Genomic DNA, 24,180 nt, shown 5'->3' on the forward strand with positions numbered 1-24,180 from the left:
AAGTGTGGATATAGGCAAGACTGTAGTTTGAAGTAATCACTTTTCTTTGCATGATACATTGACTTAATTTATACGATAGCCAATATCAGCGTCAGCTAGCTAGCCAGCCAGCTTTATCAATATCTGTTAGCTAAATTTGGTGGATAATGACAGTAGCTGTTTATAAAATAGACTGTACATTATAATATGTTGACACAATTTAGTATTGATGTGATTCCATCACAAATGTCATTTTGATATATCGATGCACTGTTGTTTTATAATAACAGAATGTATATATTTTCTGTATAACCATGTTACATTACACTAATGAATGGAGCTTTTTTCATTATCTTGAGCATTCATTTCATGTGTTATTGTAGTTTAGCTAAAATTACACAGATCAATCCTTATGGCGCTATATTTCACATGCTTTGCAGTTATGTTCCTATTAGAAGAATGCCAATTCAGGGTCGGTTTTGATCCCCAAGGTCCCTCCAGGAATCAAACGCTCTGCCGATGTTCACTCTAGTTTTCGCGATCACGTTTCCGCTTAGGCAGACTGGATTCAGTAGATAACATTTTTGAATTTCTTCGAGTCGGTGTTGTGCTGGGAGCCGGACTTTGCTGGATTCCATCTCTAAGATAACGTAACCTAGTATTGCAGTTTGTTGTCACTGTTGAATAGCAGAAGAGAAGCGATTACTGAGGCAAGGCTCTAGGGAGCGGCCATAAACTTCACATTCTTTGGATTTTCCTGGCAAAAGCGACCCGCTCCCTTCCCATGAAAATCAGTCTTCAGGCTTTAATAGGCAAACTAGGAAGTCCGGGAAGGGCAAATTTTTGAAGTTGCGTTAAAAGCCATTCACACAATTAATTATAGCTAATATTACATGAAAATTTTAACATATTGCACATTTAAACTTAAATATGAAATAAATTATTTCTCAGCTGATGCTGTTAATCATGAAGTGATCTTCTTATCTTCTAAGTAACCCTTCTTTGAAAATATTAATTTGACAAATTATATTGTGTCAGTTTTTCATCATATTGGTTGCATTTTAGCTTTTGAAAAATGGCCAGATTAATTATATTCCATAAATAAATTTCTTGAAACTGCATTTATTATTTTTCATATATATTTGTTACAGTTTTATTGCTAACATGCATACATTGTTCTATTTATAATTATTTACATTGATAATCAGAACACATGCTAAATTGGTACTGTGTCTTTAAATAGACAATGGCATCTCACGTATTCTTTTGTTGGATTTTGTGAGGAAAATTTCACATCTCATGGAGTTATTTAGGCATCATAGATAAACATCTGATGGTAAATTTTGCACTGAAGATAACCACCTGGTCAATATTTTCTTGAAAAAGCAGTTTTTTTTCTCACATTTGGACAGTTACAAGTGTTAATAATATGGACCATGTTTACATGGATATCAAACAAACATTATATAGCAACCTATATAGCTATGTTGACAGGTATGGCTCACTTTTCTTCTGTAAAAAACTTCTGTCTGCTACCTCCCACTATTTCTCCGTTACTTTTTATTTTGACTGTTCGATTTTGGATTCAGTTTTGTAGATACATTAACAGACTAAGCAAATGACATCATGACGTGTACTTAGTTTGGATCATGCATTGACTGATGGACGAGACCACTTTCACTTTTGTTGAGAGGAGGGGTGTGGGTCGCTTACATGAGAGGAGACAAGGCAGACTATAGGGGAACTCCCCATTTTTACAGGTGTATAACCGAGTCTTGCGACGTTTTATTCCAATCAATAGCATGTTATTACTATATACTATAACAAATTATAATATAATGGAATCTCAATTATCTGTGTGCCTCCCTCTAGCGAGGGCCCGTTACTCTTGTCTATCATTACACATTTAAATATGTTGCATTATTTTGACAGACGAGAAAAGCATTGATTAGACAATACAAAATGTTTCTTAAAAAATCTGTATCATTTTATTCTGATGTATCTGAACATAATTCAGCAGTCAATCTGTCATGTTCTCACAGGACACATCCTTGTCTGAAATATTTGTAATTGTCCGTCTATGTACACATGAGTCAGACAGAGGCTTTTGGAACATCTAACTGGTTTTCAGCATCATGAACACTGCATTTTTAGGACACTGTGTCAAGGTTGAAGGAATAAAAAAGCTTTGAAATTATTGCATTTTGAGATCCCTGCATTCCGTTGTGCTTTGTCAAACTGTCAAGCATGCGTTCTGAGGGCACTCTTTCTGTGGTTGCACTGCTTGTGATGTTTGTTGAGGTGCGCTGACTGCCCCCTACTGATGCCTCTCATAAAAACACCAAGTTACATGTTCTTCAAGCTTGAATTGCTTGGACAAAAAGGGAAACAAATGCTAAATTTTATTACGGAATTTCCGTATGTGTCAGGAGCCATTATTAAATGTGTTTCCATTTTTTTAACACGTTATTTTTCATAGAATTAATCACACTAATTTAACATTAAATCGACAGCCGTAAACGATATATTCAGATTTACAACTATATATTTGGATTTACAAATATATACTGTATTCAGAACACATACAAACAGATTATATTATATTGATAAACTGTAAAATTATAAAATTAGATCCAATTTCAATGCCAGTTTGAGTCTGAAATATATGCGTGTGTGCATGGCTTGCACGTGTCATGCATGTTGCATCTGCACATTGGCCTCACCATCTGCACAGCACATGCAGATCAACCTAACAAATGAGATTTTTTGGCAAATGGTTTTAGTGGTGGGAAGTGTTTGTGTGTGTGTGTGTGTGTGTGTGTGAGAATAGGAATGTTTTTGCTTTATTTGAATATTAATTCATTATGTGGTGAGTGCATGTGTATGTTTCTTTGCCCACATCCCAAGAGAAACAGTCTTTTTCATGGCAACCACAGTTATTTTCTTCTAATTCTACCCTTCTTTTGCGGTGACTGTGTGATCACAAGGTGCAAGGTATTTTAATGTGATTTCTAACTACCGGATTGTAATTCTGTGAACAAAATGTGGTATTTACATAAACAGTCTGGGGGGAAAACGCATCCTCTTATTTTGTTCCCATTATGTCAAAATTTTCTCCGTGGCCTTATGCAACATCATAACATCACAGGCTTTGAAGATTAGCTTTGCTTCAAAGCCCTGCTCCTTTTCTGGCCTATTTCTTCCAGACACGCTCTTAATTAATATCTATTTCTGTGCCTGGGCTTAAATGTGCATTAAGGGCAGCCAAGAATTCATCTCCTTTAATCTGTGCAAGGAACTGCGAGGAACCTTTTATGTCGTTTTTGTTTTCATCTGTCTCTTGGAGAGACTAGAATGGGATTTTTTAAGTTGGCTGCCATTCCCAACTGGAGGGCTTCAGAAAGTGTGTTTCTAGACGCTTTGGTCTGTTTGTGGTGCATTACATGAGATTCAGAAGGACCTTTAGATGAAGAAAGGTGAAGATTTGATTTCGAACGCTGCCTCCCTTTGATACAGAGAAAGATATCTGAGGTGGAAGCTGTGTTTTTTGTTCGCCTTTGTTGTTGAAGAACAGGCAGATGTTAGACGTTGTAAACATACAAATGTTTCAGCGTGTGAAAAGATGGGGAAGATATTCACACATGTAAACACGTATTCTTGTCAAGAATCTGTGTATGTGTTTTATCCTTTTTACTTCTTGCACAAAAATACTTACTGTACTACAACACTCAGCAGTGTATCACAAGTGCTGTTCCCCCGAGGATGTGCCTGAATACTGAGAGCTGTTTCTGTCTACCAGGAGGGTCTATACGAAGGAGGAAGCGAACACATTTACAAACACTTCCTCTCAAACACTTTAAGTGCATATTTGACCTAGGTTACAACAGTTTCTCCCTCATCCCTAGCTCTATATCTTATCCACTGTTTTAAATAATGCATCTGCCTGCCAGAGAGAGGCCTATTACTGCCTAATTTCACCCAGGGGATTTAAGAGAGCTTTGTGTGTGTAAGTATGGGTGGGTTGGACTTTATAATCCTGCAAGACTGCCACCTCTGTGAAAAGCTTGGTCAGAGAGCAAAAACAACTCCCAAAGTGTTTGGAGGCTTCGGTCTTAGACCAAATAATGTTTGTTTTTTTATTCATTTTTTTAATGTTTATATTTATATTGGGTTTTGTATGTTTCATTTACGTGTAGACACTATCAGTTTAGGTATTGTAGACTCAGTAAGTAGACTGTATGTATACTATGGTGTGAAATCAGGGATAAATGCTCAGTTGTTTGTATAGCAACAGTGTGTTTGTGTAATGTATAATTCCACACGAGTCAACATGAAGTCAAAATGTACTTTCTTAATACTTGTTCTTGGTCTCATTTGGATGATTCACCTGTGCATGCTATTTTAAATGAACCCTTAAACACATATATCGGGTCTTTAGTGACCCAGGACCTCATTCCACCCCCTGTACCTCATCTATTTTTTTAAGTTGTGCCCACACTTCTTAAGTATTACTTAATCTATATCTTATAGTAGTGTAACACACACACACAGACACACCCCAAAATTGTAAAAAGAAAAATACAAATAATGTATAATGGCTTAAGTACCAAAAGGGTCATTAGAGACCTTAGATATGCAATGTTGGGCAAGCTACTCAAAAAATTTAGCTAGCTAAGCTACCAATGACTTGACAGAAAAATTTGTTAAGAAGCAACAGAAAAAAGAAAGTTACACTACAAGCTAAACACCAAAAGTAGCTTGCTACATTTAAGCTACTTCATTTATATTTTTCAACCAGATGCACAGAACATACTGTCAATGGCAAAGCAGCTAGACTTATTCACATGATGTTTAACATAGTACATCATAGTGAAATACAGAATATAAGTATACAGTATGGTGCAATATAAAATGTACAGCATGTGCATGTAAAAACAACTGTACATTAATATTTATACTGTACATGCTACCTATACAAACCCATGTGTTCAATATTTTTTTTTAAATCAGTACTTTTACATTTAATTTTTCATATTTATACTACTACCTCTACAAACCCATACCCATTTGAACATAATTGTCTTTGCACAATCCTGTATAAAACTCTGTATACAAATTCTACTAATCTTATCCTGTGTCTTGCTGTTCTGTACTAGAAGCTTCTGGTCAGTGGCCAAATCCTTGTGTATATGAGCACATCTGGGCAATGACAATGTGATATCTAATGGTATCAGATGGCACTACCGTGGTATTTTGATATATGATAACACTATTCATATAATATTGTATTAACATGGTGCATCCCGGTAATGGTACATGTAAAAAAAACATGGTAATGCAGTGGTACTTTTTTATGTTGTAACGTAGTTCAATGGAAAGGAGGAGGCAATAACCGGCTTGACAATATAGATTATATTTTAATTATAAACTTAAACAAAAGACAAACACACACACATGACGGACATCTCCGTAAACGATCTCTCTCTCCCGCACCATCCTCCGCAGTTGGCCTTTATCCCTCTCAGAGGCTCGATTAGCCTGATAAGGGACCGGGTGTGTAGAATCACGACCCAGCCCCGACCCTCCGCCCTGCCACATATGTGTTTTTGTGTAGGCTAAGTGTTATTCTGATACTATTTTGGTGATAAAATGTCTTTACCTGCAGTTGTTTTTTACTAGCTGCACACGTGTTGAACTTCATAAACATGATAGGACACATTTGTGGGTTTGGTTTCCATTGATTGTAGATCCACTGCAACCACCTTGATCCAGAACAATTTGTTATCACGTGTGACCAATTCATTGTAAAGAACAGACTCAAATGAGCGATTCATTTGTGTATTGGGTATATTTAGTTCTGATTCAAAACTGGCGATAGTAAACACCGGCAGGGTTGGGGGATAAGGGAATACATGTAATGGGATTACGTATTTAAAATACGAAATATAAGTAACTGTATTCCCCAACGGATGTGATTTAAATCATTGGTAACTGTTCCTCTGTCTCTCACATCAGTACCAGCAGCATCTCAGCAATTTTCTTTTTCTGAAATTGCACAAAATGATATAACTAGTATTTTGTGTTCTTTGAATGCTTCTTATGCTTGTGATGTAAATAATTTAAACATGATTTTTCTTAAAACTCATGCCAATACTCTTATACCGCTTTTTCATCATTTAGTTAATCTGTGTATTAGGCAATCAGTATTTCCTGCCATGTGGAAAACGGCCCAGATCACCCCGATTTTTAAGTCTGATGATCCTACTAATGTCTCCAATTACCGCCCAATTGCAATTCTTCCAACTGTTTCCAAGTTACTTGAAAAAACATTATATAATCAACTAATTAATCACCTTGAATACAATAACCTGCTCAGTGATTGTCAGCATGGCTTTCGACCATTGCGGTCAACAATGTCGGCTTTGCTGCTTTTTACTGAGCAGATACGGGCGTCTTTAAATAAGGGTCAGGTCACTGGAGTCATATACATAGATTTTGAAAAGCTTTTGATACAGTTAATCATCAAATTTTGTTAAATAAACTTCGTTCTTTTCATTTGTCCTTCTCTGCAATAGATATGTTTGCATCATATTTAAGTGACAGATCTCAGACTGTGAAGATCGGCTCAGTAACATCACAGTCACTACTATGTTCCATGGAGTTCCACAGGGCAGCATTTTAGGTCCTTTACTTTTCATTATGTACATTAATGATCTTCCTTATGTTTTTAATTTTTCTAGTACTCTGTTATATGCTGATGACACTGTTATTTTTCTGTCTGGCTCAAACATTGACACAATTAATTACAAACTTAACACAGATTTACAGCATTTGCATAACTGGCTGCAAGATAACCATTTAACACTTAATATTAAGAAAACAGAATGTATGTATTTTTATTCATCTAGGAGACAGCTTTCTATATCCAATCCCATCACCTTCTCTAATCAAAAACTTTTAATCGTATCCACGTATAAGTATCTGGGAGTCTCTCTTGAATCACATCTCACTTATCGTTATCATGTTCAAATTTTAACCAGAAAGCTAAACCAAAAGTTATTTGTTTATAATAAAATTAGACCATATTTGCTGCTTTCTGTTTCTAAAACATATCTTCATGCTATCATTATGTCCACTTTGTCATATTGCTTACCTGTTTGGTCACTCACAACAAATGAGATCCTTGAACCTGTAGCAAGACTCTATAATAGAGCTTATAAGATCCACAACAGGCTTCCAGGCTGGACTCACCACTGTGTTGCACTATCTTTGTGTAATGCCTTGACATTTCCGAATTATAAAATAAGCCATGGGATAAACTTGTATTATCAAATCTTAAATGGACGCACTTCTGCAGCATTGACTGCGTTGGTTCCAAAACTCAGCTCAAGGCTTGAACGCACTACGAGATCTGTTTCAAATGGACTTCTGCCTATACCGGCTTTTAGGAACTGCTATGGACAGAGATCTTTTTTTCATGTGCTTACCAAAGCCTGGAATGAAACTCCACAGCACATCAGAACAATAACATCAATAAGACTATTTAAAATAACATTTGCTCGCCATCTAATGGATAGGTATATTTGTGACCATTGAGATGGCTTCATGGCTTCCCGCTGATGCTTTCTCTTGGTTTGTGTGTTTGTTACTGTTTTGTTTTTGAGTTCTTTGTGTATGAGGTATTTATGTTCTGCAGAACAGGAACCTGCTGAAAATCAGTTTTATACTGAGTCAGGCCCGATTTTCTTTAATCTTTTCCTGTTTAAATATATAAATAAAATAAATAAATAAAATAAATTATAATACAGTTACATTCAAAAGTATTTTTATTACTGAAGAGATTACTTTGCATTTTATTGTCATTTGTTTCATTTAATATTTAGTTCTTTCAGATGGAAAACATTTATACACATATATGATGAGATCCAAAGTGCATTTGAACAGCGGTGAAACACTTTCTTATGTGTTACATTCATACGAGCAGACAGATAAATCAGTTTAAAGTAAGTTTGGAGCACAAGAAATAGAAATAAATCTTTGTGTAAATTGTCAGCTTTACGCTAAGCTAAAATGCTATTTCTAGCCATCTAACATGCACATGTTACTAGACACGATCATATTTTTTTATCAAGAAAATTGCCGTTGGATCATAATTTCTTATTTACATTTTTTCTCTTAATTTTTCTAGTAAGACCTTTGATATAATGGCAAAAATTGTATTCTTGATAATAATTGTTATATTATTTTCCTGTAACAATATCACAAAATCCTTAAAACAAGATCAATTTGCTTTATCTTGTTTTAGAAACAACACTGCATAAGATATTTAGGTTTTTCAGAGAATGTATTATTAACATGTGTTATTTGTCTTACTGTACTGGCAGAGTTTTTATAGTCAAAACAAGTGAAAAATCTACTAGTGCTGAAAGTAATCCAAAGCATTTAGAATACTCAGTTACTGACGTTGAGTAATCTAACGGAATATGTTACAAATTACATTTTACAGCATGTATTCAGTAATATTTAGTCGAATACATTTCAAAAGTAACCCTCCCAACCTTGACCATCATTACACTGCATGATGTAGTGGTGTGTCAAAGCTGTGCCACTACCTAATCAAAAATATAGATTCGAAACTGAAAAGCTACTTGATTTAAAAACTACCAAAGCTACCACCTCGCTACTCAGAAATGTAGTTAAGCGAGCCTGGGTAGCTCAGCGAGTCTAGACATTGACTACCATCCCTGGAGTCGTGAGTTTGAATCCAGGGTGTGCTGAGTGATTCCAGCCAGGTCTCCTAAGCAACCAAATTAGCCCGGTTGCTTGAGGGTAGTGTCACATGGGGTAACCTCCTCATGGTCGCGATTAGCGGTTCTCGCTCTCAATTATATCACTTCCATAAATTATATTTTTAGGATTATTTCATATGTAAGTTAACTATAACAGTATATCAATTTATATATTACAAGAGAAATGAGTCCTATATTCATATAAATAAATACTATATCACATTGACTTTCTGTGCAATAAATACATAAAATACAGTTGGTGCTGTTGTTTCAGCGCTGACATGATTTACATTTGTCATGGAAGTAAACTATAGCAAGTACAAAACATGAACAGTATGCTATGACTATTGTCTTTTGGGTGTTCTATGGAAATCATGTCAGTTGTGCCTCTATTTAGACTCAGTAAATTCTTGAGAATATACTTATGAGTATCTCATGTGTCTGAGATATTTTATCAAAATGTAATAACTTGGTTGGAAAACCCTTTCCATTTGGTCTGACATCACAAATTCCCTTTCCTTCTCTACCAGTTCCTTCAACAACATGGCTCTGTTCTATACAATGCCCACTTTTCATGATCCATTTAAGTCTCGCCCTTATTTAATATTTAACTCAGAAATACATCAGATTATGCAAGTAAAATAGGTTTGCGCAATGTTTCTTGACTTTAAAGCTGTAATATTTTTCCCACCTACACTCACCAAAAATTATCACTAAAAAGATTCCCCCAACTTCCATTGGTGGGGCAAACAGTCCTGCCCCCAAACTTTAACCTTTGCCTGAGAAAACGTTGCTGTGTCAGGCTTGGCAGGTCATTCAATCAAACAGAAGAATGCCACTGTGTTACACTTTAAGGTGAAATCAACTTACAAATAACTACATTTAACTCTGCATTTTAAGCTGGGGTCCAAGAAAGAAATAACATTGAAAAAATGATACAAATATATTTTAAACCAGGTTTTATGCAATGCTGAAAGCAATGCTGAATCTGTCCTAATTGTCTCGATGTGCAACGTTTTGGAAAAGGTGCAGAGTTTGTGTGAGTGTTACCTTGGTCCATTACCACTGACACCTGATTGTAAAACCTAGCAGGTGAGTCTCAGCCTTCAGCTTTATAACACACACTCTACTAAGAATGATGTAACACAGACCCTGCTGAAAAGACAAGCATGTTTTGGGTGCTGGTATCCCCATCAGGCCAGTTTTGCTGGTGAACAGCACAGTTATGCTGGTTCCAGCCTGACCTCACAGTGAAATCGGAAAGAGTAGATCAACTTTTATTTGGTCAAAATCGGTATATGTTGACCGAAATTTCAAAACACTGCCCCAGTGGCCAAAGTGCATTAGGGCATATAGGCATGTGTGATTATTGAAGCAAGTTGTTTTCAGCTTTACAGGACATTATACAATGAAGAGAAAAGAATATATTTATAGATTCAATCCTCCAAACCTTACCTTAACCATTAGTGGAGTAAAAAGTAATGTTAGAGGGAAAATGAAACCTCTGAATCATGCTTGTCATTGATTATTCAAATGTGGTTACTGTCTGGCTTTGAACCTCCTACACAGCTTATGCAACACATTGCCAATCGCACCATGTGGACAGGCACAAACCACTGTAAACATGACTGATGAGAATGCTGCATGTCAGGATGTCGGCATACAGTCGTCGATCCTAGGGTACCGAAACTTTTCGGTGATCATGTTGGCTGGTTCAACACCTACAGAACGCCAAGCAGGCAAGCACATACACATTTATTTGTCCAAACACAAACTTTACCATATGTTACCATTTTCCCTACAAAATTAGCACAGCAAATGTGAAAAAGTTTTGCAGATTCCATTTGAGCTTACTTATTGTTTCCATGTTGTATATAGAGCATGGTTCAAAGTTCCACACCATTCTTAACTACAGGGAGAAAAGGTGAAGTTTGGTTAGAGTATGTAGTAATGTTTCGGCATTTCCATCCATTGGGTCCACTCGGATTGTATTTGATCCCTTTGGTCCAATGCAGAGTGATACATATGAGCCTGGCAATGAAAGACTGAATGACAGAATGAGTGAGATGTTGCTTTGGCTTCATGTCACTGTCAGCTTTAATGAAACATAGATATGAACCAAACACATATGCAAGATCTGCCCTGTCTTCATTAGGCTCTACAGAGTTTTCATATGTAAAGAAGGTTTGAATAGGAAATTGAAAGAGTGTGCCAACTGAGGCATGTGTGCACACAATCCACATGCTAGAACTCATCTATGTGTTCAGTCAAGTAGAGAGATGTTTTTCTTTTTTAAATTGCTACTTCTGCTGTTTTCCCATGGTAATGACGGCAAAGAGAGAGAGAGAGAGAGAGAGAGAGAGAGAGAGAGAGAGAGAGAGATAGATAACACAAAGATATATGAAGGAAAATGGAAAGGCACTGCCATACAACAGTTTTAGGTCTTACAAATGTGCTCTTTACAATAGTTTACTACCATACTACACTTAGTATTACTGCAGTATACTGTATTGGTGTGCACACTATTTTCTATATGCATGCAATACCCAGATAACCTACTATAGTTGGCAAAATGTAGTATACAGAGCACACAGTGTGAAATATTGTATCTAACTGCAATGCAATGACCCTACCATTTGATGGTTGAATCAGAGATAATATCCACCGTGACATTTGATGGAACTGACAAATGTTACTATATTTTTTACACAAAGTTTGACTCAATCCTTGTGTTGTGTTCGTTTTGTGCTAACACAATTTGAGTTCCCGGTCAAAAATGACCGGCCCACTAAGATTGTTTATTAATCTCTGATATTGCTTATCACAAGATATTGCAATAGACTTTCTTGAACATATTTTTTGAAAAATATATTTTTATTGATAGGATTAACTGAACTGAGCTAAAACCGGGCTAGTGGGGGCCACTCCCTGCATAACATTTTTTTATATATGTATATATATACAGTATAATTACATAATAAATGAACCTCTTGACTGATCTGAACTAAATATAGTAGGTGTAATTTTAAAGTTTAGAATCTGAACTTTACAATGCATGTAGCTGATCCTACCAATTTTTAAATAATGCTTTTAATTGGCTGACAAATAACAACCATATCGTTCTCATCATTTGCAAATTTGTTATCACAATAATTATATTCAGAGTTTGTTAAACAATATAAAAAGATGCGATTGGCATGTGTCATATATCATTGGAAAGGTCTCATTTTGCAGAATGCAAACTGCCAGTCTGCAGAGAGTTTTAGTGTATGAAATTCCCACATACACACATAAATATAATAAACAGGAGTTCTTCAATGTCTTTCTTGAGGGGCCCAGATTATCCAGATGAAAAGTTAGTGGGGGCCAGCATTTTTTCCATATTCATCTTAGCTACACTTTATTCGCAAGTAACATGTTACTTTAAAAAAAAAAAAAAACACCCTTAATACTGTGAATTTATTTATATTAAAATTGTCACAGGGTACTGTATTGAGTTATTATGTTTTATAAATTCCTTTATAATAACTGCCTCTTAACTAACAAATCATTTTTTTTTATCAACTTTACTTTGAATAAATAAATAAAAATAAATAGATAAATAAACAAACAAAACTTAATATAGTTTTAACATTTTAGGGCTATTTATTTTTATTTTTTTACAAATTATGAAAACTGAGGAGGAACATTTATATCTGCTAAAGCCCTCTCACAATATCAACACACATGAAAACAATGGCCATATAGAAATGTCATGTTTACATAAGAATACCTCACTGAATATGATAATTTTCTTATTGAGAAAAATTAATAAGTAACATTTTAGCTTATATATTATGTATCTTATTTATTTTTTCTATAAGAATATCATCATATTCAGTGAGAGAAAATTTGTCCTGCAGATAATCATAGGGAAAAGAAGAACAAACAGAATTGATGCGGTTCGTGATTGAAATGGCTGACTCACAGCTGTATGTAGAACCAAATACAATCCGGATATTTGCATGTTCAGTTCCACATTATCACTTTTTGATGAGATCATGCACAGATGAATAATGCACATTTAACTCTTCAAGAATGGTGAATAAATGCAAACTTTTCAGCACATTTTCTCTGAATGTGCAGTTTTCATAATCTATTTTTCTTTTGTTACCTGAGATGTGCATATGTGCTAACAACTTTTCTGTAACAACCAAGGTGATAATTTTTTTTACATCTGTAGATTTGACTGCACTCCACACAACTAAGCAATTTATATAAATACATTTGATTGAAAAAGAAACGATCAAATGCTCACCTAAACGGTGTGATCCATGTTTAGCAAAGCAGTGTAACTAAAAGCTTAAACATGTGCTCCAGACTGGACAACTATGTCGGCTAAATGCTTTTGTTTGCGCCATTGAGCATTGTTACACTCCCTGCTAATTTCTAAGGCTCGCGCCTATAAACTGTAATTTTGTCAAAAATCTGTTGGGGTGCCCAAAAAGATGACTCGTGGGCCGTATTTGGTGAGTGTGTGTGTGTGTTGTGTGTATGCACATATACAAGGACTTTGTGTGTGCAAACACACATCCACATTTGTGCTTATCGAAATTATTGGAATGCACCTGGCAACTTAATATTTATTTTATATATATATATATAATATTTTAATATGAATATTTCCTGTATTTTGTAGTCTAATGTATTCATTTCCAATGGCCAGCCATTTTTGACCTGGAACACCACAGTTATAACAAAGTGAAATAAAGCAAAAAATGTAAAGGAAGTGGTCACATTTGTGGTGTGTGTTCAGATGCCATATTGAACAAAGTCATTTAATTCCAATTGCATAAAAAAAATCGTAAGAAATAAAAAGTCACAACACAACATAAGGGTTAAATGCAAATAACAGCTTTTAGGTCCAAGATGATTACTTGATGCCAGTCGCTGAATTACTTTAAAAATACAATGTTATGAGGACAAGTATCAAATGTTGTGAGGCAATGTGACAACAACTTTAGAACACTACTGTTTTGAAAGTTTATTTTGGAATTGTCCCTACTGTTGTCACGTTGTGTTGAAATTGAAATTACAGTTTTTATTTTTGGGGTCATGGAGACCTCAATTAAGCAAATTATTATTATTATTTTTATTATCATTATTATTACTACTACTACTACTATTATTATTTATAATAATTATAATAATAATAAATAGTTATTGACATTTAAGATTAATAAAAAAAACATTCAAAATAAACATCAAATTTTTTTCTTATTTTTTAATAATCTTAATATGGGCGATATTATGGACACTTTGTCCCTCTGTTTTATTACAAAGTCAGAATCTGTGAAGTCATAAATGTGCTTATTATCCATTAAGTAACATTGTTCCTGTTTGGGGTCAATTTGACCTTGGCAAAAAGAAAACAAAGTAGACAAATATTACAAAATAATTCAAAATATTATGGCCATCATCTGGCTGGAATGTAAAATATCTCTACAACTTTTCAGTGTATAAACCAGTCAGAGAACCTTAGCAATAGAAACGTTTTTTTTTTTCTTTCTCTCATTTTGTTATTTATATATATATATATATATGAGACTCTAAACAGAAGTAGAAGTTTGAAGTGTTTACTAGTTTCAAGCCAGTTTTGATAAGATTAGGAAAAGTCTTGATGTATCAACATGATCCCATCATCCATTATTCCAGCTATTAAAAAGGCCTTCTATTCCACAAACAGAACAGAAAAAAGAAAAAATAGGCAGAATACAGTGTGAACCGTGCAGTTTTCTGTAATTAGTATGCTTGTTTTCCACTCTAAACATAGCCATCTTCATTTAAGCACCATTTACGCTTAGATTCCTTGACTGTTTGCCTGACAGATGTTAGAAATCATGTTAGTTGTGAGTAATTGCTGGATTGTTTGAGGGTAAGAGCGAAAAAGTTCTGCTGGATATTTCTGGATGATTACTAACACAGTGTTAAATTCTCCTGTGCCACATGTCATTCTTGAGTGTTGTCTGGTGGCGGAAACATGCAAGCGTGGTGATGTTACATGAGCGAAGGTGAGAAGACCAAAACAATAGTAAATGTGAGGAAGCGAGAAAAAGGCAAAGGTAAATGAGTCGTAGCGAAAAAGAAGAGAAAGTGTGATACTAAATGTGAGGAATGAATCAGAGACAGAAAAAGAGTCAGACAAGTTGTAAAATGCAGAGATTTATCCAAATCATTATGCAAATGTGAGGCGCTGCTGGGGTAAAATTGCCCTCTTTCCAATCAGAGAATCAAATCCATCACTAACCTCCTGCTACAGAGAAACAGGGACTAAGAACGAAGGAGAAATGGATGGAGGGAAGCTAAATGACTGCCCCATACCCAGAGATAGTGGCTCCCTGCTGTGGGGATAACTGCAGGCTGGGGCCCGTCTCTCCTGGAGCTTTTTGTCTCTGAGACACCCAATCAGCCAGGCTTCAGTCTTCAACTGCTCTGGAGGGCATTAATGACACCTGCGAGACACACACACACACACACACACACACACACACACACACACACACACACACACACACACACACATCTCTCTCTCTCTGGGATTCAAATCCTTCCTTTGGGTTCATTTTTTTTTAAATTGAAAACAGTTATAGCACTGTGAGATGGCTAGGCACGTTTTTTTTGGTCTATCATTTTATAATTATTATTATTTATTGGTGCTTGCTAAGGGGTGCATATATATATATATATATATATATATATATATATATATTAGGGCTGTCAATGTAATGTCTTGGCATTATTGTAAAATTATATCTGTAGTATTGTGTACTATGTATACCCCTGGCTTGTTTCTAAAAAACAAACAAAAAAAATGTCTGAAGCAGGTGTACATTGACGGGTCCTTAAACAAGCCCTCATAATAAATCTCCAACTGATTGACAAATTCACTTGTGAAATGGATTGCTGTGATGTGCTAATGATTGACTTATGATCAATAATATGGTAGTAAACGATACATTGTACTCTAAAGCCGCTTTTTGTATTGCCTTATCAATGATTAACTCTTCTGCCACAAGAATGTAATGCATTTTAATTATCTGAGTATTTTTTTATAATATATATATATATATATATATATATATATATATATATATATATATATATATATATATATATATATATATATATATATACACTTTGTAAATATTTAAAGATAAATATGTATAATAATTTCATCATTATATATTGAATTATATTTATATGAAGGGCTTTCTCAGCAAATATTTGTATATGCAATTAATTAACAGGGACACCATGTAATTAATTTGATTATAAATTTTAATCGATTGACAGCCCTAATATATATATATAATAACTTGAATATAACCAGTAAAATTAAATATAACCACATTTTTATATACATATATATATTTTTTAGGTTACATTTTTTAAAATTTTAGAGTGTAGCATTGTCTTCAGTAAAACTATAGTTTTAAATGCTCTATTTTTTCCTTTAATTGGCTTCCATGTTGGCTGTTAAAGTTTTGAACTATTAAGAAACATTTACTAATCGCACGTATGTGTTTGCATTTCTTTAAAGCTGCAAAGTGCTTGAATGCATACAAATTAAGTCACATCTAATTAGCTTACAACCACATCCTTTTACTCTTTCAGATCACACAGCAATCAGTTTTAACATGAAGATGAAATACATATTCATTCCATCCCTCGAGATCAAAGGTACACCTTTTTAATCAAAGGAGATTAAAATGTGCAGTATGTAATAGGCATGTGAGGAAGTTTAAATTGGTATTTAGTTTGAGGCTGTGCATTCATGGTGGGTCTGTTAAGAGTGAGGGCTAATGTGCCAGGTGGCCATGATGCCGTCTATATATTTGCAAAAAGACACGCTACTTGGCGGTTGAATATTCACCAGCCTCTCTCAAGAAATCCCCTAGGACTCTGTGCCAAACCGTACACGCTTTCACTGCTTCCAAATTTGTTTACCTGCTACTGATTTGCCACTGGAGAGGAAGAGGGCTTGCCGTGCCTTGCTCTTCCTTCGTGCTTGCGCCCCCAGCAAATTTATTTATTTGTCCATTTACATAGTGCTTGCCAACACATCTCTCAGAAACCAAGAATGACTGCAAGGGGACAGGTGGGGGTGTGGGTTTGGAGGGGTTCAATGAAAGCTGAGCCAAGACAGCAAGTCTTAAAGAGCAAAGAGCAGCAAAAGTTGAATGTGAAAGCAGAACGTGCTCATCTGAAAAAAGTGTGCTGCTTTTTTTTGAGTGAATGAAGAAAAAATTTCAAGAAGAACCAGGTAATGAAGAGTGCAAGTGATTTTTGGATGGGCGAATGTGGGCTTGGCAGTGCTGCCCTGTATCCAGATGCTCCCATGTCCCGAACTCTGTTTAAGTACCTCATGTTGTCTGGAGTTTCACAGATGGTCAATGAGAGGCCATGCTAGCTACAAACACCAACCTTTCCTTCTTTGTTCTAACACATCAAGTAAAATAGCTCATAAGATAACACTGGGAGGCAGAAATATACAATTCTATTAATTACAACAGAGGTGACATTTTAAGTTATTGGCACTTAACTATTTAGAAGCTCTCTCTCTCTCTCTCAAAAAAATTTATAAAAATGTTGCCTACACTCAGAGCTGTAATTACAATGGAAATTGAGGAGAGAATGTCCACCCCAGTATTTAGATAAGTGGATCAGTATGGTTTTTTTAATGGTAGCTAAACTATTTCATTGCTATATGTTGAAGTCAACATGAATTAAAAAATGACCAAATGAACTTTCTTTTTTTCTTATTGTACACAATGGATAAGTGCACATTATTTAAAAAAAAAAAGTGTAAGTAAAAATAAAGATACCATTATGGAAATTGCCTGGAAAAGTTTAAGTAGGCATGGAGAACATCATGGTTACTGTTGTAACCTCCGTTCTCTGATGGAGGGAACGAGACATTGTGTCGATTTCTTGAGAGCCTCGCGTACCTCTTTACTTGAGAAAAGGCCAATGTGAAATTGGCAGAGAGAATTTGCATGTCCCGCCCCGGACATACGGGTATAAAGGGAGCGGACGTGCGTCTGTCACTCAGGTTTTTGCACTGAGGAGCCGAATATAAGGTACGGTGCTTTACAGTGGTAGGGATAGTGCCATGGCAAGGGGGACACAACGTCTTGTTCCCTCCATCAGGGAACGGAGGTTCCCCTTCTGTCACTCACTCGACGTTGTCGATTGTAGTGACACAAGGGGTCCCATTTAAAAATGCCATGCACTAAACCGTGTTACGTGAACTGCTGAGGCAGGTGCAAGCAGGTTGTTGCGTGCTAGAAGCAGCTGTGTTGGCCGCACGTAACCCTCCCCAATGCCCCCAATAAAAGGTGTAATTTACCGCTCTTAGGTTCCCAGTACCCGCATGGGAACAGGCGACATGAGTTGTCATGGGAGCAAGCTGGCCAGATGCGGCCTTTTCTCTCATAGAGTTCAAAGTGGCTGGGGCTATCTTAACACTATAGATGTGTCGGGGAAGGCGTCCTTTTCAATTCCTATTCTTTCAGGGGGAAAAGGCTCCATGGAGACCACAACCTACCCAGACTGGGTGGAGGTAACTTGTAGCCAATACACACGGGGGTAGTCAATCCACACGTGGACATGGTGCGGTGGTAGATCCTGAATGACAAGGGAGGAGTTACTACAGACACGGTGACCGGGGGAGCAGCAGGGAATGCCCAAGGGAGATGCGGGTCCTGCCAGCAGGGGGGACCATACCGCGGAAAATACATCACAGGGTGTTGCCTGGAGCGGGAACTATGCATGTGGAGAAAAGCCCAACACAGAGCACCTGACTCATGGTGGGTCTGGCGGCAAATTCCTCCACTGAATTCGCAGGCCAGAGGGCTAGTGATGAAGAACATCCAGGAAGCGAGAGCATAGTGGCTAACCTGGGAGAGAAGGCGCATTGGATCAACTTGGTGAAGGGCACAAGGTGCAAGCGGAAACACCCGGTCGGATTGTTCCGTATTACCGAGTTCTACAGGCTCGGACCTGACAAAACACGGGACGAGACTGACTCAACCCTGAGGTTGAGGAATCTAGCAAAGGTGTTGGGTGTTGCCAAGCCCGCTGCTCTGCAGATGTCTGCTAGAGAGGTACCGGGCCAGTGCCCACGAGGATGCTACACTCCTTGTGGAGTGTGCTCGAACCCGCAAGGGGGCGGGCACGGCCTAAGGAGATTTGAAGACTTGCCACTACTAAACACACAGACATGCTGCTGCTGCACTATTAAACATACAGTACATAATACATACTGCATCAAGCACGTAAGACAAGATGCTGCTGCAAAATTAGATATACATATATACAATCCTTGAGAAGCAGATCTAGACCTTTGGTGCTGGGGTGGAGGATGAAAAGAGAAAACTTTCACAGCCCGTTGCAGTGAAACTGGCTTGGAGTACCTGCAAACAACTGAGGCAAATTAAATGATAGCCAAAGTTGTTAAAAGGATGGCATGTTTTATGATTGAACTTCGAGTCATTTTTCTTTTTGTATTATTTTATCAAAATGTATTTGAAATGAATTTTTGACTGATTTTACAAAGGATGTCTTCAATTTTGGATGGATAAAATTCTCTCCTACCCAACATTTTTTCCTGTTTCACTCTGAAATGTCCCATTACTGAAGTGAAATGGGTTGCAAAGAATTTTAATAAAAAAAAGTGATTAAAATATAAAAGTAATATATATATTTGTACTTAACCCAAATCATTCACTTACCCTTATGCAGTCATCATTTACTCACCCTTATGTTGCTCGACACACGCTCAAGCTATACATCGCTGTGGCAGCGGGGGCGTGGTCAAGTGCCGTCAGGGGAGAGAAAGCGGTAAGGGCTCTTGCACCTGAGCTAAATTATGTATAACACCTGTCACCTGAGCATGGGGAGAGAGGCATAAAAACGGACTCAGAACCTCCAGACGGGGAGAGAGTCAAGAGACTGGGAGAGCCTTGCTGTTGTGAAGCCAAGTATAATTGTGAAGCTGAAAAGATCTGTGTAAAGTGCTGAGTTGACGAATTAAAGAGTGTTACCTTTGTTTGGAGCAACCTGCCTCCCGTGTCCTCACTACGTAATTCTTTACAATCGCTCTGCGCATATTTCAAATGCAAGGATGTGTAATCGAGCTTCTTTCAGGAACATGCCAAGAATACTGTTGATGGCAATATTTAAGATGAATTAGTAAACCTCGCTGTTTCTTACACAAAACATTGATTAAACCACTCAGATTGAACAGTTTACTTTTATTTTAAAAGGTAGAAATGACTGGATACCACTGACTTGCAATGTATAGATATGAACACATCATACATCCATGAAAACGTTTCCATTTGTGTTCCACAGAATAAAGTCATACCAGTTAAAATTATGAGCGAATTATAATTTTTAGGTGAACTATTACTTTAAATGTACAACAGGCAATACCTCAATCAATCCGATGACCTGAATATGTGTTTACGTCTTTGCCAAGATCCCTTTTCCAGTTGTAAGAACACCTTATACAAAGAAAGGCAAACCACACAGACTCTGTTTCTCAGCCAAGATAAACTAATCCCAGTTGTATTGTGTGTATAAGTTCTGTCCAACTCTCGCTTTGCATCCATAATGAATATCACACATTGAAAAGCCCTCACTTTCCATTCTCCATGCAGCTTTGAATGTATGTTAGTCCAACGCTTTCCCTGACATGGTCACATTGATGTCAATTATGTCATCGGCTTTTGTCTGTTTTTCCACTTAATTTAAGCTTTAAGTCAAATTAGCTTTAACAGTGATGGATTGTTATATCTCTTGCTCAAGTATTGGAAGTGTCTGGTACTGACAGATAGACAAGTGTCGGCATCTAAAGCCCCAAAGGTCCTTTATTGCCAGCAGCCATCATCAAACTCTATTTTGTCATGTTCTTTCCCTGTTTTCACTTTATTTTTTTACTTTTATTTTTCTCCTCTTTTGTGCCATTTACCATTTGAAAACCATTTTAAAATGTGTACACCATTCTTAGAGACACAAACACCTTTAGTAACTACACACAAACAAATGCATGAGTATATCTGCTTTTAATTTGATTTGATGTCAATTGAAATAATTAAAATCAAATAAATGTCCATGGAAATAGAAAAACAAATGTCACGAGTTTTAAAACACCTAAGTTAAGAAACACTCTTGATCAGCGAATTGACAGTTCTATTTTAATAGTTTGTTCACATGTGTCTCTTTGAAATCATCATTTAGGGAGACATTTGCCTGTAAACAACAGAATCAGCTGCGCTTCTCATAAGCGATAATGGAAAAGCTAATGACAGCAGAACATATGTTCACACATCACATTATTCTCTCTCTCTCTCTCTCTCTCTCTCTCTCTCTCTCTCTCTCTAGCACTCCTGTCTATCTCTCTTTGGCTCACCGCATCTTTTAATTTCCAAAATGAGAGCATTTTTTCCTAGTATTAAACTGCAATAGTTAATTGGAAAATTATTTTCCTTAGGTCTCCTGTTTGTGTTTGTGGGCTTTTAAAGAGACCCCCCACCCATGCATTTAAACATAAAGACCCTTTAGACTGGAGGAGAGATTCATTAGCACACTGTTGAGAGCCTATTAGCCAGGCTCTTAAATGAAGATCCCTAATATAGTCAAGGCATGTTTCGTTATTAGTCCTTATGAGGGCCGAGCTATTAAAGCTTTCAGTGCCATCACATTTATGCCACCCTTATTTCTGCATGCACAAAAAAACTCATTACAAACTCAGAATGTGGGATGTTTATGTCTCCAGAAATTGTTGTTTCCTGCTGCTTAATATGCAGTTATGCATTACCCTGATTATTTCACTGGAGTTTACATAAATAAATAAATAAATTGACATGAAATATTGATTTTGATCTTAATTTGAAAATAATTTTATTATGTGAGAAATAAGAAACCACAGAGTGATGAGACTAAATTGACCCTTTGCATAGGTCTGACCCCCTTGGTTTCCGTCGCTCACTCTGAGAAGCATGGCAGAATTTCCCTTATAAATGAATGAGAGATTGCCATGAACGTTGTGGTTTTTATTCTTATATATTCTTATAAATGAACCGGTTATACATGTTCAATTGGGAATGAGGGCTGACCGGTTTTAGTCCATAGTATGTTCTTCTCGAGGTTAGTTTAAAGATTTAAAATTATTACAAGTGATTAAACATTTTAAAGTTTTTTGGGGGGATCATTTCTATAACATTTGGCATAAAACTACTCAAACACACATTAATCCCATAGATTCTCGTTGGAAAAAAACAAACTCTTGTCAGATAAATGGTGGACGGCAGCAGTTGCTAAGATAGGACAGGTCAGAAACACTTTGAATGAGGGCTTAGTGAACGGTCAACCAAGTAGTCTTTTGGTCTTTACAGGAAACATAAACGAAACAGGTGAATCCAAACACTGGGGAACAAATGGAGGATGAACTAACACTAAACTCTTACGAGGGGAACAATATCAGGTAAGTATATCATTACAGATATATGTATGTCTAGACAAACTTGCGAGTCTTTAGTCTCCGGGGAAACACTGACAAGAACAGACAAATGGTGAGTGTGAAGGCTGAGTATAAATGTAGTCCTTGATTAGATACTGATGCTGTGTAGGTGCATGTGATCAAGGGGAGAGTGAGCAGAGTGTGGAGTGAGTGAGGATGTCCAGTGGATCCGTGACATATACAGAATATGTTCTGTTATATTTAGCATGATTACTCAAGGATAAGTTGTTGGAGTGAAGGCTGCTGGAAATGGGACCTATCTAGATTTGATCAAAACAACTTTTTTCAAATAGTTATGGTGCTGTTTTTGTAAAATCAGTAATGTCCTGACTATACTTTGAGATCAGTTGAATGCTACTTTGGTGAATTAAAGTATTCTTCAGAAACAGCTAAATCTGTACATTATTTCAAAATTTTGGATGCCAATGAATATCCGCATCTGAAGCCCAGAAGTACAATTCTGCTAAACATTTCAATTCAATTAACTTTCAACTGCATCTGGAAAAAATAAAGTGCCCATTTTGTTTAGTCTTTTCTGACATTTATTCTCATGCAGTAACACAATGACATAGTGATTGAGATATGTTGTCATGAAATCAGAGACCCTACCATCGAAATCCGAATACAAGTGGTCACAGGAGGCGGATTTGAGATGCAAGGTAATACAAGGTGTAAACGGCAATTTGTCTTGCCTGACCACATTTGATCGGATCACTCAAGGTGCATCTTTACACCAGGGGTTAACAGGGTCCTAGTGAAATGGCAAACAACCCCATTTATGCCTATAAACCCTCTGATACCTGTTGTCCACAACAGTGGAATAAAGATATTACCTTTTCCGGTTCAATTGGTTAAGCATGAACATTATGGAAAAACATCTAATGATTTTATAACTATTGTACAGTGTCAAGGGACTGAACCCTTGCAGAAAGCAGTTGGTTATCATAGAGTTAATTTGGAAACATGGGAAGTATTGTATACTGGTAGAGTAAGAGGGTAAAGATGCCATATTGTTGAGACGTGTGTTAGGGGGCTCAGTCTCAAATACTCCCTCTCGGTCGGAGGTATGATGGATGCAGCCCGTCCGTGCCCAGATGGAGCAGGGCAAATCCCATCCATCACACAGAGGGGGCAAGCAGAGATTTCACTCCACTGGTATACTTATGCGTTACACCCTGTGCTGGGCATAAATTAGTCATCACCAAATTAACAAGGTGGAAAGTAACAAATTACAACTACTCTCGTCATAGTGCATTTTAAAAATGTTTCTTCTTTTTCTGAGTATTAATAAATTAAATTATTTTACCTTTTCATAAGTTGATTAACAATGAAGTATTCAACTTTGCTACATTTATTTTACCCACAATTACAAGTAAAAACAAAAAAGACAAAATATCCCTGAATGTTCATCTTAGTACAAGCGCTAAATATGTTTCCAAACTCATACACAAAACTTTGCAGTACGATGGAAGCCCACAGGGCATAACAGCGTGCTCCAGAGATAGGATAGCACAAGCCTTACGCGAGTCATCTAGGCTTTACTCCAACAAAAGGTATGCGATCCATATGAGTTATACATAGAATGCTGTACTTTAAAGCACTATGGAGGAATCAGTAATCAGAAATGGCTAGACAACCTCGGCATTATAAACAGCACTGACAAAGAAAAGAGGAAACATCACTGCCATGCACCATGAAATACAGGGCTTTTCAAACTACTCATCAACCTTACTAAAATGTATCATGTTTTTACTTTAGTAACGAGTGGGCTGGTAATTTTGTAATTGTTTTTACTGGGTATACAAGACTAACATACACCTCCAATGCTGCGAAGTGTATGTGGAGATA

Source organism: Xyrauchen texanus, chromosome 26, assembly GCF_025860055.1.
Source record: "Xyrauchen texanus isolate HMW12.3.18 chromosome 26, RBS_HiC_50CHRs, whole genome shotgun sequence".
NCBI lineage: Eukaryota > Metazoa > Chordata > Actinopteri > Cypriniformes > Catostomidae > Xyrauchen > Xyrauchen texanus.